The sequence below is a fragment of the Ostrinia furnacalis genome, unplaced genomic scaffold (genome assembly GCF_004193835.3).
Source record: "Ostrinia furnacalis isolate ACB-3 unplaced genomic scaffold, ASM419383v2 OfSCF7555, whole genome shotgun sequence".
Taxonomy (NCBI): domain Eukaryota; kingdom Metazoa; phylum Arthropoda; class Insecta; order Lepidoptera; family Crambidae; genus Ostrinia; species Ostrinia furnacalis.
Window position 1 is genome coordinate 101,646 of NW_021137794.1, and position 10,324 is coordinate 111,969.

At 38.4% G+C, this 10,324-nt stretch overlaps 1 non-coding gene across 1 annotated transcript; it reads left to right on the forward strand.

Moving 5' to 3' along the window:
* Nucleotides 1-565: 565 nt before the first annotated feature.
* TRNAL-CAG (transfer RNA leucine (anticodon CAG)) lies at nucleotides 566-637 on the forward strand. Its single transcript has one exon. It is a non-coding gene; the product is annotated as a tRNA-Leu (tRNA).
* Nucleotides 638-10,324: the final 9,687 nt, after the last annotated feature.

Consider the following 10,324-nt stretch of genomic DNA (forward strand, 5'->3'; position numbering starts at 1 on the left):
CTCAAAAGTAACTAGCAGTTGAAGTTTCGTTGCAGTTGCGTTTCACCGTCTGTTCTGGGCCTTAGGGGTGGAGTTTCGTAAAATCCTTTCTTAGCGGATGCCCTCGTCATAACATCTACCTGCATGCCAAATTTCAGCCCGATGCGTTCAGTGGTTTAGGCTGTGCGTTGATTATGTAACATAACAATGTTTTGTTTTTCATGAAAAGAATTACACACTGTCCTTTAATTGTATAGATTGTTCAAGATTCCATTGCTTCGTCTTTATCATTAGTAATCCAAGAATAAAGCAGATTGGTGACAGATTCAATTTCGTTTCGAAGCGATGTCAGAACAAAAATCAACACGAACTGCTTTGTGTTGAGCAGTACTTATGCTATACAGGGTGGAAACCAATAATAGGTTACAGAATAAACTGGAACTATCCGAAAATTCAATGTTAAGAGTGGTTTCAAGGTCTGGCGAAGAGCTTACTATAGAAATGATCCTACGAAGTAAGTTGTATAAAAGAGATATCTAAATAGATACCTCTTTATTCTCTTTGAGAATAATATACCCACCAAATAGCCTCTGTGGTCTAGTGGTTAGACCACCTGCTTCAGACGCAGAGGTCCCGGGTTCGATTCCCAGCGGGGGCAGAATTTTCTGTTCGGTTTGGTTGGTGGTAGAGCTTGTTCCAAGTCCGCTAGTTAGCGGTGGTAGTTACCACCATCTTACCTAAGTCTGTCGCCATAACAGCAATATTAACAGCATTGTTGTGTTCCGACAGTTAGAGGTAAGATAGCCAGTTCCTCTGTGGTTGAGGATTCCGGGTGAAGCTCGCTTCCACCTTTGGCCTGATCATCACTTACCATCAGGTGAGATAAAGGCCAAGAGCTTCCTCCTTGTGGATAAAAAAAATAACCTAACGTAGTCCCACCTTCGATTCCCGCCCAGGTCACGTTACAAATAAGCTACACGAGTTAACAAGCGCCCCGTCATTACTACTACCTGGGTGTAGTTTGTTAATTATTTACCGGGATCGCCGACGCGAATTGGAGACCCTAATTAATTCGATGTTGGTGTACCGACTTAGGTTAGGGTTGTGAAAATTAGTAATAAATAATATAAAAAAGTGAAGTTTTTTTTGGGGATGGTTATGGTAGTTTCTGGAGTGGAGGCGGCGTACCGGAAAACGCAGCGTGGGACGTCCACCCGCAAGGTGGACCGACGACATCATAAAGGTATCAGGAAGGAGCTGGACGCAGGCCGCTACCAACCGGGCAACATAGAAAGCATTGGGAGGCTTATGTTCAGCAGTGGACGTCCTATGGCTGAGATGATGATGATGATGAAGTTTTTTTGGACAAAAGGAGTTCCGTAGACTCATAATAATTAGATATGTACTTAAACAATATTGGTCTATCAGGCTATTGAATATTACAATATACTTACATCATCAGGGTTATTTTAAGTACCTGAAAAAAGAAAATAGCGCGATTAATAATGCAAGTTAATAAATATTTGTTTCAACCAAAGTACGTCCACTGCTGGACAAAGGCCTTCCCAAAGGATTTCTACAACGAGCGGAAGTGCTACAATAAAATGTGCTAAATTTTTATTGCAAGTACTAAATAACACAATTTTATTTTAAAAATACTCAGTCTTCATCACAATAGTAGATAAGCTACACACTTTTGTGACAACTTTTTTTACTTTCAATATGTGCTACTTAACAAAACTGTATAGTCTGACTAAGGCGGGGTTACACCATCTTACTTTAACTTTTAACTTTAACAAACGTCAAAAGTCTGTCAAACTCCATAGAAAAAACATCGGTAATGGTTATAGTCACGGTTAATAAGGTGGTGCAACTCAGCCTTACTGACCACTGTATATCATTTATGACTAGTGTAAAGATAACTAACTGATCTTTAAGATCTTATTAACAGCCCTATCCTCAAAAGACTGCAATTAATAAGCGTTCGGAGGGCCCTGGGATTACCAGCACGTAATTTCGGGTTTTGTTACCGTAATTTATTGCCAAGTTATGCAACTCCAGACAGGGTTTGCTTAGGATGGGTTACCGCAAGTGGATTTAAAATCAAGTCTTCTTGGAATTTCGGTCTGAATTTTTAAGTTACATTCGGACTTGTCAGCGAATTTAGTTCGTTTACGGATCTCCTCATTGCTGATTCGATCTCGTAAAGAAACACCGAGCATAGCCCACTCCATAGCACGCTGTGCAATTTTGAGCTTACTCGTATTTAATAAGGCGTTTTGAGAGGCCACGTTTCTACGTTCCTCCCACAAAGTGGACCGACGACCTCATAAAGATAGCGGGTAGGCGCTGGATGCAGGCTGCCACCAACTGGCCATTGTGGAAATCATTGGGGGAGGCCAATGTTCAGCAGTGGACGTCCTCTGGCTGAAAATGACGATGATTCGGAATTAACTCGAGTAAAAATAGGGTGAACATAATCAAGTTTGGTTATGTTATACCACATGGAAAAGGTCCATTTTGTTAACTAAACTAGCCAGACAGCAGCCAGTTCCATATGAACCTAATGCCGTCCACAGTTGAAAAAATAATTCGTTACGGGTCCAATTATAGTTAATCTTTCCCCGGGACAAACTTGACCTTCACTTGTTTGATTTTTATTGGCGGTCAAGCTGTAGATCCTGGCTACATAGGAGTTGCAGCGGTGGGAACTAGAGGTGAGAATAGTCCCGTGCTGGACATGGCAAAGACCTTACTCTAGAATTTATTTTTGATTTTAAAAAGATTACTATTTTAATAACCAAAACAAACATACAAATCTATTCACCTCGATGACGAGGAAACCCTAGGTCTCAAACCCAATCAATGAAGGTTTCAAACACAAAGTTAAGGAACATGTAGTTAGCTAGCATTTCCTACGTCGCAAATGCCTTAGTAGTTTAGTCAATCGCCCAGTGAGTGGCGAACAAATTTCGTATTCTCATCATAGATCCGAGCACTCCAAAGTTTCGTAGAGTTCGATGTAATGGTGCATCCACACTATAGTAACTTTTGTGTAGCATGTCTTACGATTACGACATACGAGTGTTTATTCGTTAGGTGATAATTATTATAATATCTCTGTTTATCTGTCAACAAATTATAGAAGAACAAATCACGCTTATGTCATTAGTTAAGGTAGGAACTGACGATTTATAAAAAATGAAAATTGCGCACTCTTATACACCCAGGTGTATAAGAGTGCGCGTTGAGTCGTATAAGAGTGCGCGGATTAATTCTTAATGCACAAGTCGCACGTATACCTACAGTCCTTGGCCTAAGTAGCCAGTACAGTGTTCATGCCACCATTGCCGGCACACTGAGCACTCGATCCAATCTTCCGTGATAGGTTCTCGACTTGTGCCTGGTTGAATTCCATAGCTCTAGCAACGCTTGTAGCAGTTGGTTGTCTCAATGATATATCAGGATATCTCTTCAAAAACACCTCAACCATTCTTTTCCAGCTAATTTAGATTCTGCATTAAACCTGTTTGGTATATCATATACTTGAGCATACTCAAAAGCTAGCCCACGCAATCCCTTTGCGGTTAATCCAAAGTACATTTTTTTAAATTGTACCTGAACTCTTTTACAACTTCATTCTTCGTATTGTTTTGTCGGGAAGAAGTTCTTCTTTCTCCGAGACAAGCTGTAAATACACAAAATAAAATATAAGCATAATAAATGAAATTTTATTTTACCCACAACACTTCAGTAAATAAACGTCGTATAAGAGTGCGCGCGCAATCTTATACGCACACTCCGTGCGCACTCTTATACGTTTGACCCTTTTCAAACATATTGAACCAGTGCCGCCATCTATTGAGTTTTCGGGCAAGTTTTTCGAATGAATCGGTTAGCTAAGTAGGTAAGCTATTTGCATAAAAATTGAATAATTTTGTTAAACTGAAAGTCTACGAACAGAAATCTTTGCCAAACGCAATAAAATTAGATCATAACGAGTAAAAAAGTTTCGACTTACGTGGTATCTCCTGTTTTTAAGGCGATTACATGGCCGAATGACCTTGANCCTTAATCAATTTCGTTTTTTTTTCGGCAGCGTAACCTTTATCACCAACAGATCAAAACACAACTAAAGCTAGCCGCATACCCCTCCCAGGATCGACGTGACGTGCGATGCGCACTCTTATCGCCCGCGCACTCTTACACCACCTTACCCTACATAATAATAAAGTCACTTTATTATTTTGTATTTAGATCTAGGTATCTTTAGATGAAATGATTTAAGTTGAAGATTTGGATCTTGTGTGGTTGGAATAATTATGACACCACATTGGTATGTTTTCACCCGTGCGAAGCCGGGACGGGTCACTAGTATAAAATAGGTCCTAACAACGACGTCTACAAACAAGCGATGAGCTTTATTCAATACTCAATACTCAATACTCAATACTTTTATTGCATAACCACATTAGCATTCACATTTATTATGTTTACTCATATTTTTAGATCATCATCTAAACACAGAAGAGACTAAACAACATGACCTTTTCAGTATTTATTTAATCTTACATTTTGCGCTGTCAGGTTTTCTTAACGTGAGCCTTACATCGCCTTAGAACACGTCTTACTTAATACATTTTCTACGAACACGAATTGTTCATAGGAAATCTAGTAAGTAGATTTTCTCCATTAACATATTGAAAACTCACTTGAGTGAGGTGTGAAAATTCACCCATTCTACAGCCAAAGAGTATGCTAACCAGTTAAGTAAGTTTGCGAACTGTAGGAATGAATTTAGCGTAAAATCAGACGTATGTAAATGCAGGAAAATCACTTTTGAATTTGAAATTTAAATTCTGACATTTTGATATTCATAAAAATTTTATCTCAAGCCGGATTTATAATTGTATGACGTGTTGTGTCGTGACGCATCGGAAAGAAAATCTATTTCATATACCTAGTTCCAAAATACTGAACTGTCCTATCCATGACATTGACAATGGGGCGCCACTGTCAATATCGGATCGCTGGTTCCGATTTTTGCCATGTTGGAAACCATATAGTTGAACGATGGTAGCGCCCCCCTGTCATTGAGTTTGGTGGGACAGTTCAGCGTGGGTCATCTATACATTTTGCGACATGTCAGAAGTCATCACGACACGACAGGACACAATATTCTGGTTTATGAAACCGATTCCGTTCTGATGCGTCACGAGTTCACGATCATTCACGATCAGCTTAAATCACGACAAATATAAATCTAGCTTTACATTATCACAATCATCGACTATGATTAAGATCGACGTTACGTACCAAATGTTGGTTGAAATTGAATAATGCATTTCATTACATTATTTCATCAGAAAGAAAAGTCTGGACAAATTATTTTCCAATAAAAAAATAGAATGAAATAAGTAGGTACTTTACAATTTTGTAATGAACTAGCTGACCCGGCAAACTTCGTAGGTACAGCCTATTTTCATCAGAATTAATGCAGGAAACAAAACATTTTACCATGTTTGACTTTTTCCGTGAAAAACAACACTCGTTTGTGAAAGAGAAGCCATTGTGTGTATAATTGGCGTATTGTTTCTACATATTGAGTTCTTTATTAATTTGCTAATTGGACTCGATTTACTCGTAAATATTGATACTCGGAATCGCAGATAATTGAATTAGTTGACTACTGGCACGTGTAATGCGATATTATAGGAACAGATACTAGTGACGTCATGTGTTACACGAATTAAACTGTTACTTGTAGTTTTAGTGGTTGAGGATTACAGATGAAGCTCGCTCCACCTTCAGCCTGATCACCGCTTTACATCAGGAGAGATGCAGGTCAAGAGCTTCCTCTTTGTGAATAAAAAGATGTCTATTTTGATATCTGACAGTTTGACTTCATGAGTAACCATATTAACGCCCGTATTCACAAACGATGCTTGTAGCTTAAGTCAAGCAGCAAATTGAACGCATAGCATTGAATAGAGCTCTGTGATTGGTTCGTGTGTCACTCTGTGATTCCACGCGCACTGTGAGACCTCGTAGTAATGTTTGTGAATTCAAACTTAAGGCTATTATCACTTGACTTAAGTAACCGCTGAGGTACGCGGATTCGAATTCCACTGCCGCTCGACTATTGTGGTGAGCCCACTCGTAACACAAGCATATTTTCATTTAGCTTACCACGCGGGGTACAGCCCCGCTTGTCTTGTAATTTCAATATTTTTGAAAAAATAGTGATGTTGAATCAATTTTTATAATTATAATCATTTTGATATTATAATCTTGCTAAAAGTATCACATAACAGATACCATCTGATTGCTATTCAGTGACACAAAATACCAGTTGTCACACGATAACGCGATCTCCGGCCCGGCCTAGCGATCGATCGCAGGAACGGGCCTGAAAGGTTTTTCATGTTTATGTATCGGCTCCTCTGAATTAGGCGACGTGGGTTCGATTCCCAATTTGTTGAAACAGATAAACGCGTGGTATTTTTACCGGATGTAAAAATAGATACACCTACGGTGATGTTTTGAACATTCCCGTTTTGAGACAAGTCTTGGGATAAGTCATTTATGTTCTGCAAATAGGCATTTACAAATATTTTACTTTAACCCCACCCCTGTTTTGGGACAAGAGAAGATTCGGCGATGTGAAAATTCTTGGGGGAGGCCTTTGTCTAGCAGTGGCCGTCATTTGGCTGAAACGAACGAACAGAACACAGATTGAGAGAGTTTATATCTTTTAACTACAAGTCTACAGAATAAAAATATATTTTTAAAGTTTTCAAGCTACATATATATAAATAGATTTTTAAGGCAGTTTCAGAGACCTTCAGGAGATTGAAGTCATCAATAAAGCGTCCTGACCCGAACATCCTTAAGGGCGGATGCTAACAACATAATCTACTCGTATTTCTATTTATTTCGCTCCTGGCTATTTCTCATCGCCACGGTTCTCATCGTCACCTTCGTGGCGAATTTTATTTCTAACTTATTTCAACTTTTTGTAAACAAAAATTGTAGCGCTTGATGTGAAGATTGTATTCTCAGTAAATCAGGCAAATAGTGAGTCTCGTTTGGAAGCTTTAACTTTTTGAATTTTTTGATGCCACGAAAGTGATTCTGTACTTCACAGCAATAATTTTTTCAAACTTTACTACTGTCAATGACTCTTAAGTGTTTATAAAACATATATTTTGTCTTATTTTCATAGATAAATAGTAATAACATAATATAAATAGGTACCTACTTAAATACAAGATAAAATTTTACCGATTACGCCACCTACTAAGTTACAAGATTCTACGCAATTGGTTTTAAGGGTGACACTGGTGGCATTCTGAAATGCTAAAGAAGCAAAAAACGGATTATCAGTACCTCAATAAAAAAGAACTCTAACTGATTATCAGTCCCTCAACAAAAATATATTTTTTATTTAGGCCAGAGGGCCTCGTATTTTTGTTATACAACTTTTAAGTCAAACTTCAGATTAAATTTATCTTACAAACAGATACACACACAGTCACATATACAGACATGCATACAGTCACACAGACAAACAGACAACAAAAATACGAGGCCCTTATTTATTTATTGATGTACTGATCTCTACTTACCACGTATAATTTATTAGTTATTAAAATATTGTAAAAACATAAACACCAGTCACTATATTTTAAAATAAACCAAAGCAAGAAATCACTTTCGTGGCCTAAAATCACCTTCGTGTATAAAACACCACGAAGGTGATGCCACGAACGTGACGAAAATTTTAGTTTTTTATGAATTATCCTTAAATTTGAATTTAACGGTTCAAGTTGAATACTACACAAATAAGTCTAACATGTTAAGTTTTCAATGGCAAAGTTTCAATTAAATTGTTTAAATTTTAGAGGTAGAAAATATTGTTCAAGCAAGCGACGGTATGTCTATGGATAATCACAAAAAGTTACGTATTTTTTTCGCGGAGCGACGATCGACCTATCTCACCTCCCCAATGGTCGAAGCGCGACTTACGTTAACCAAATAGATCGCTGTGATTGGTTGCTGGTGTTCGGTTTAACGGCAATCTTGTATTATAACTCAAAATTTTAGGTACCTAAAATCGTGTGACCAACGTATTTCGCTTTCCCAATTCAAAATAATTATAAGAAGATATTTTTTTGACTATTGTGTGGAAAGCAAATTTAATTACGATGATTTTGGTATATGCTGCACACAAATTGAATGAAAATTGTGAATGCAGTAACCAAATGTTTCATTGCAACCGAAGGTGTGACACGATGAGAACGCGAAAAATGACCCCGTTTTTTATCGTTTCATGTGAGTTTTTCGTATTATTTTTGCTTCTATTACGATAAAATTTATTTTGTATGTAGCTAAATAGATATTTTATCATCTGATTTCAAAGTTATTGTTCTAACTTATACCGTTTATGAACTATTATTGTGTGACCATCAAATTTGAGTGTAAATGAGAAGTACCCTCCTACGTCCTGCGTCTCCATCGCAAACGAATTACGCAAATAAATCGGCCCTTCCCAAAATACGTCAAGCACTTGTTTCGCAAGTAGTGCTGCATGGCTGTCGATAGTTTCTCTATGTTTGACTTATGATGTCCACGAAAAGCACCTACAACGAGGAGCCGAGTGATGGCTGCTAATATGTGTTTGTAAGACAGGGCGTTATGAAATGAAATTTTTCACCCAAAAGTCCCAGGCCAACTTAACTTTACAAGAGCTATACAGGGAGGGCTCTATGTGGACTACGTCTCCTCTCAAAAAAATGTTATTTTGAAAAGCATATAAATAGTAATATAGGCAATTCTAAGAGATTATGGAGGAATCTTAAGAATACTGTACTCCCTAACAATGGGAAGACTAGTGAGCTGCCACCTGAGTTTAATGACCCTAATGCTATAAACCAGCATTTTCTGAACATACCAGGCTCAAACAAAGTGTCAATTTCAGCCTTATCTTTTTATGAGCATAACAGGCACGATGCTTCAGCTACTTTTGCACTTCATGCGGTAACTAGCAAAGAGGTACTGGAGGTTATTAGAGGATTGAAATCTAATGCGCAGGGATGTGATGGCCTGGCACTGGATGTCTTACTGCTCACTCTGCCACAGTCGCTCGAGACCTTGACCACTATTATCAATTGCTCACTGCAGCAGGGAGTGTTTCCTGATGACTGGAAGGTAGCAGCGGTGACACCTTTGCCCAAGACCAACCGGCCGGCTTCACTCCAAGACCTTCGTCCTGTCAGTATCCTTCCATGCCTCTCCAAGGTATTGGAAAAAATTGTATGCAAGCAGTTAACCACTTACTTGGAGAGGCATAATATACTTCCAGAGTTACAGTCAGGTTTTCGTAGGGGGCATAGCACTGCGGCTGCTCTGGCCGATGTTGTGGACAACCTTCTTGCAGCTCAGGACCGTGGAATGGTGTCTGCGTTGCTTCTCCTTGACTTCTCACGAGCATTCGACTCAATTAACACGTCGCTGCTGCTGTCGAAACTCAGATTCTATGGTCTTGAACAAAGCGCTATCAAATGGTTCCACAGTTATCTGCATGGACGGAGTCAGTATGTGGAGCTGATGCTGAGCAACGGTAAAAAACTTCGTTCACAATCTCTACCGCATTTTTATTTTATTTTAGCAAATAATGTTAGTTATGGCCGAAATAGCCTAACAACGTTTTGGAAAAAAAAACGAGTAGAATTGCATGTCAAGTTCTACTTTACTGGGGAAATCGAGTACCACTGGTTCACAGTTGGGACTTTATGGGGAATTTTGGATGCTCGGACAGGAGAGATTTTTTTTTGGCTGGTAGAACATCAGTCCTGGTAGATGGATTATTTTGGTTTGGTATTGCTTTTGTGAAAGTTTAGTTATAGTTAGTAAGTTAGTTTTTTTTTCTCAATTGGACTTTTTGGGGGTCTTTCTGGTGTAAAGATTCATTTTTTTTTCTCTTTTTCAGTTTGTAGTTCGCTGAGGGCAGCTCAGATTCTTTCTCCGTGCGAATGTCTAGGGGGGAGGGTATTGTAACGTTGCCGTTTGCTGTTTTTTCACAAATTAATATTTCTTCTCAATATTCTGATTTTGGATACCACTAGCGACATCTATTGGCGTGATTTAGAATTAATTTGCAATAGATGGCGCTTTTTGCTCAGTTTATTGAAATATATTTTGATGAAACATTTCCTAGTGTTTTTATATTGATTATTCTATTTTTCAAATAGAATATTTTCAGTGTTCTGGAAATTGTTTTCATCATGGTTTTATTAGTACAGTATTTACTTTTTCAAACGGCGAAACGAAACGTATCGCGATG